This window comes from Chenopodium quinoa, unplaced genomic scaffold (assembly GCF_001683475.1).
Source record: "Chenopodium quinoa cultivar QQ74 unplaced genomic scaffold, ASM168347v1, whole genome shotgun sequence".
Taxonomy (NCBI): domain Eukaryota; kingdom Viridiplantae; phylum Streptophyta; class Magnoliopsida; order Caryophyllales; family Amaranthaceae; genus Chenopodium; species Chenopodium quinoa.
In genome coordinates, this window is record NW_018743218.1 from 807,832 (window position 1) to 813,928 (window position 6,097).

The 6,097-nt window shown below is 35.8% G+C and overlaps 1 long non-coding RNA gene across 1 annotated transcript; it reads left to right on the forward strand.

Moving 5' to 3' along the window:
• The first annotated feature begins 2,459 nt into the window (after positions 1-2,459).
• Positions 2,460-5,873, forward strand: LOC110734724. Its single transcript, XR_002513884.1, has 4 exons — positions 2,460-2,510; positions 4,643-4,709; positions 5,391-5,463; positions 5,545-5,873. It is a non-coding gene; the product is annotated as an uncharacterized LOC110734724 (long non-coding RNA).
• Positions 5,874-6,097: the final 224 nt, after the last annotated feature.

A 6,097-nucleotide genomic window follows, 5' to 3' on the forward strand; every position in this document is an offset into this window, starting at 1 on the left:
CGTCAGAGGCTCTCGCGCTTGCGGAGCTATGACTTTGAAGTCCGAGGTCTATAGGAGTGAAGCACGCGTCGAGGGTAAGAATGTCATTTCCCTTTCTCTTTCTTTTGTTGCTTAATTATGTGGTTGCAAGCTTAGTTGCTTTAGTTAGTGGGTGGGTCTTGGGCGGGTTTCTCTTCTGCGTAGTGTTGGACGCTACGAAACCCAACAGCGGTATCGGAGCCGCGCTCATTTTAATTATTGTAACTAATAATTAATTGAGGAGATTTAAAATGGACTTAAATTCTGGTTTTGCTTTCTTAATATATTAGAAGCTCGTTTTTAATTAGTTTTAATCTCGTATTTTACTAATTTTGGCTGTCGAACCAAGATTTCGACTGAAAAATTGTGATTTTTGGATGGAACCGATGTTTAAAATCATTTTTTACCCTTCTTAGGGCTGTCCAGAAGCCAAAATCCTCCCAGAAACATGTTGTTCGAGGGGTTTTCTTGTTTTTACGAAAAATTTTAAATCTTTAAACCTTGATTAATTATGGCATGTTAACGGTAGATTAAACGTATGGTTGCATCACTAATCTACTACAATTATAAACCTTATTAATCATGTTTATGAAGTCATAATTGGTGCTTGATTTGGTAGGCTCGTTTTTCACATAAACATGAAATTTCACAATTTTGCAAATTAATTGCTTCAAGTGTGAATGTCTATGGTGAATGTGAAATTTTGAAGTCCCTAATATGTTAAAGATCCAATCTTTAATTGTTTATTTGTTTGGAACTTTGAGATCTAAATTCCATGTTGAACTAATTTTTGGATTTGATTATTTTTTAGATGATTAAAGTCCTAAAAGTTCAAAACTTATGATTGAAATTTAGTTAATCTTCATATTGGAAGATGTAATTTTTCAATTATTCACAAGTTAGTGTTGGAAATTTTTCATTAGATGAATGAGTTTACTTTTCTAACATCTTTAATTTTGTCAAATCTCATTATTAATTTATGTATGGTTAAATTAATTGTGAGTATAGCCCTTCAATTTTGTAGCATCACGATAAAGCAAAAATTGATTTAAAGAATGGTTCTTGAATAATTTTGGTTTGTGCACTAAAATTGAATTTATTTAAATTAGACTTGTTATATTTTCATTCATGCTCAATGTTGGTTCTAAAATAAATTTAGACTCGATTTTAGGTCACACACATATCGGGATTAAAATCCCGAGATAAAAGCACGTAAATCGAGGCAATGACCGCCAAAGCACACCACATGGCTACCCGGGCTGCTCTCGCAACCCACATGTGGCTGCCGTGGTGTGCATGGGCTTCCTATGCCTCGAAGTGATGCTAATGTGTGGCGGTTTTGGGCTTGGTGCACGCATGTTGCTACACGCATAATGCGGTGTGTGCATGTTTTGTGCATCGAGGATGCAAGGGTGATGTGCACAAGGTGCTACAATAAGGGTGCCTTGGTGCTGCGATGTGTTGCTAGGCAACATAAGCTCGCATGATTAGGACCTTTGAGGCCATGGCTTGTGTGTGTGAAAGTGCGCTGATGTGACCGGTGTAACGTGTATACGACATTGAGATTACTCCCACGTGCTTGGGCCACAAGCGATTGTGCGGGTGCGGCCACGCAAGGCACCTCAAGCCTTAGTGCTAAGCACTTAGGGATCGTAATGCATCGTTGGGCTATGTGTTTGCTATTTTGCCTTTTAATTATTTATATAATTATTTAACGAGGCATTTGTAAAATATTTTGGCAAAATATGGGTTAATCGGATTAATTAATTGGTTTAATTAAGTTGAATGCGGAATTTAGTGGGAGCTTCGTTAATTGCTTGAGCTAATTTATTGCGTTTGATCACATAATGTTCAAAAACTTTGACTAGTTGTAATTAGGCGTGTTAATTGGATTAACCACCTAAGTTAGTTACTAGTTTACGCGTGCTATGCATTGTTACTTGTTTTTCGTTTTAAAATGCATGGGCTATACACATATAGTCACTAGTAAAAAAAATGAAATAGGCACCGCACTTTTCGCACCGGTTCTTGAAAACCGGTGGGAAAAGAAATGGGCGGGATTGGGAAAAAGACTTTTCGCACCGGTTCCTAATAAATCCGTGCAAAATCATCTTTTTCGCATCGGTACAAACCGGTGCGAATTTAAAAAAGGAAAAAAAAAAGTGAATGGATTTTGCATCGATTCAGACCAAACTAGCGCGAAATAAAAAAAAAAAAAAAAAAAAAAAAAAAAAAAGATGGGCTCGCGTATTTCTTCTTCTTCCTTTCTTTCTCCCTGCTTTTCCATCTTCTTTTTTCCCTCGTTCTCGCCTTCTCTTCCACCACCTCCAAATTCCCACCTTCTCCATTGAAGCCGTTTATGAGCTTTATCACTCCATTGAAGCAGCCGCACCTCCTTCTCTCTCCATATCTCTCCTCCATTGAACTCGTGCTCTTTATTCTCCATTGAAGCGGATTCTGAGCTTTCTCACCTCCATTGAAGCAGCTTCGAGGTAAGATTTTTTCTGTGGTCTTCTTAATATATCGAATTCCTTCGCAATCTAGGGTTTGTCGTTGATTTTCTTTTCAATTTAGTAATTTTAGGGTTGTGGTAATCTAGGGTTTGTCGTTGATTCTGCATTGTATGTTCCGCCGCTAACCCTAATTTTTAGTTTGATTGTGTTTGATATTTGTTGATTATTGAAGATTTCTTGTGTACTGTGTGTGTTAGTGTGTAATTGCTGTGATTTTGTTTTTGTTTCTTTGAGATGCACTGGTATTTGAATCGAAGTACAACAGGGTTGTACAAACTATTTATGCAGATAAGTGTCATCTCTTCCTTTTTTAAAGATCTAAAAAGGGCAGATACTGAATGTAGTTTCATGAGCAGCTAATCAAGTAAGGATATCAATATCAATCACCCTCAAGTTTAACAACGCACAAAAGAGAGAGTAAATGAGGCACGCATATAAAGAAACACTGGGGAATTTTTTTGGAGTTTTTGGTTTGGATCAACTCACCAATATTCCCATCCATCTGATTCAAATCTTGTAATTACAGGAGGAGGAATTGGTAAACAAATGCTAGTTTTACAAAAGCTCCAGATAAATAAAAAATGTGCAGATCACACTAAAAAGCTTTAACATATACTAAGTACTCACCTTACTGAGATTGAAGTCAATCAGATACACATTTACGGATTTTGATGAGAATAAAAAATTTCTTGGTTTTTTGTCTCTGTGAAACACACCCTGCAACTCGTGCAAACATTTATATGTACTTATACATAAGAATTTGCAAAGTAATACATCTAAACAGCAACATTATTCCGTACCCGCTTATGGAGTCCAAAGAGTGCTTTGAACATGCAGTAACCATACCATTGAAGCTGAGATATGCCAATCTCCTGTTTTGAAACCTGCAGCAGAATCATATTATGCATGGGTCAAAACATAATTTTTAAGATACAACACAATTGAAAATAAAACTCCAAAAGGATCAACTTACTTCAGGCCTGTCATGCTCAACATGCTGTGGAGGGATCATGATGTAGGTTTCTTTGGCTGTAGCCTGTAGGTCATGGTTAGTGAGTAGTTGGTCAAGTGGCAAGACAATACTTTCTTTATTTCAAATGTGCAACATAACCCTTAACTGAGGCAATGAGCAAGGGAGTGCACCAGTGTTTGATCATTTAAGGAATTGTTTATAAAATTTTGGAAACTTTTGATGTCTCTGGTGCTTCTTCATTAGGTTTACTTGGCATAAAGTGAAGAGAAGTCACTTCTATGAGCCTGAACTTGGTCGTTGTTACATTATCCCTCTTCGCTGAAGAGTAGTTATTATGTTCAAAGAACAATATTACACTACTTTGCTACTCAAATAAACTGTACCAAAGATTCTATGGATGTTTTAGGGTTTCTGCTCCATTTCTATTTTTTCTCCAGCTTGCTTCTAAATAGCCCCATTGTTGTACTTTGTCAACTGGCCCTTTAGTTGAGGTTTTTGAGTGAGTTATGAGTTTTTGCAGTTGTTGATGCATGCTCTTTGATACAGTATATTAACAGATTTGATTTTGGTACATAACATGACCTGGATTGACCACATCTCAAAGCAATCTCTTGCTCCTATCTAGTGACCATTCTTATGCATCCCATGTTCTTCTCCTTTTCAGTAATTTCTTAAACTGTGCTTCACTTTCTTTTTACCCTTGCCACACAAACTTTGATGTCTCTTGCTTTGTGTTAGTGTAAATACTTGGTTTAGTCTCTTAAAATTTGTTTATAGTGCACTCCTAACAGTTACATATATTGTTTCCAAGTCAACTGCTATCTGGTGACTCCTGGTGAACTTAAGGCTTTTCTTGGATATCTGATATTGGAAGATGTCTATTAATTTCTAATTTCTTAAATTAATAAGTACATAGGATTATATTTTGGTCTCTCAAGCTTATTAACTCACAATTTTGATAGGTAGAATCGTGATAGGAATTGTTTGGTACTGTTGTTCCAAAAACATCTGGTAGTTTCATGGTTTTCTACTCTTTTTTTGTATTGGTTTTCGACACAAGTTCAGGCAGGCAGTTGCTTTTGCGCTAGTGAATATTTGGTTTTAAAAAATTTTCCTGATTAATTTGGTGCAACTACAGGACAAGGGTATTGGACATTGGCGTTTCAGCTGTATCATGTCTTTCCCTTGGAAGCCTATCCTTTCTGGTAGGTGTTCGTTCACACATGAATCTTATGTTTCTTTCAATGCCTAGGAAATGTAAGGCCCGAAAGGAATTATAGCTAACCAAGTGAAATTTAATCCACAAAATAATTTGATTCATGATCATTTATCAGTCCCTATGTATTCGACAACCTAGGTACATACTGTGACATACTCTGTATACTTGCATACCCTAGCTTAGAACACATCACCAGTTTTGCTTGGCTGTAAAGAGTTTGAATTTCACTTTGTTACAACCATCTTTCAAATAGAATTTTTCTGTTGTTGTTGCCAATTAGAAATTTGGGGTTATCATGGTAGAAAAATGTGTCATAAAACCGATTTCTGGCAACATGTTTAAGTAGTTCATGGATTATTGGATTGTGATTATATGATCAAGTGTCAGATTGGGCCATTGTTTATATATGTTATATTGGCTACAAGTGGAACTTTGATTGTTCAGCTATGTTTAGAGATTACAAGTGGAACTTTGATAAAAGATAAGCTCATACTCCATATATAACATACATAATTCTCTTGGATTACAAGTTTTTGCTCTTTCTAGAAAGTTTGTAGTATCTTTTAGTCTTTCTAACTACACTTGTAAACTATATACTTTGTATGTCTTTCCGTTTTAACTTCAAGGAGAATCTCTAAAGAACCATTGGATGATTATTATATTGCAGCTACAGGTTATACAGAGTACTATTATGATCCAAGATCTGGTAAAGTTTGCAGATATGTCACAACAAAAATGAAGTACGTAGTACATTTTTTTCGATGTTTGTTTTTTCTTGTTTCATGCCTTGGTTTCGATTTTCCTCTTGTTGTGTATGGCAGGCATGTGGAGCACTGGAATGTCCCAAAAATGGCTCTGTTGAAGCAAATTTTGAAGCTGAGCATTAAGTTCTGAAATTACTATAACCATAGGACTGAAAGCTTTGTGAATAGTGATGCTTATGGTTGTGATACTAGTAGATACAGAGAACTACAGAAGGCATTGTAGTTTTGTGAGTACAAACAGATATATTAGCATCCAAAGTCTAGTTTATAAGAACTGATAGATTGATACTTGTATTTTTATTTTTGCTAGGATAATTTTTGTAGGTTATTTTTGTGCAATATATGGTCTACTTTTGTATTGGTTTTCTACACAAGTTTTTTTTGTATTTTTTTTGGCCACTTTTTGCACCGGTTCAAGGCAATAACCGGTGCTAAAAGTGTTTTTTGTAATTTTTTTGGCCACTTTTTGCACCGGTTCAAAGCAAGAACCGATGCTAAAAGTTTTTTTTGTAATATTTTTTGGCCACTTTTCGAACTGGTTCAAAGCAAGAACCAGTGCTAAAAGTTTTTTTTTTAATATTCTTGGGGACTTTTCGCACCGGTTCACATC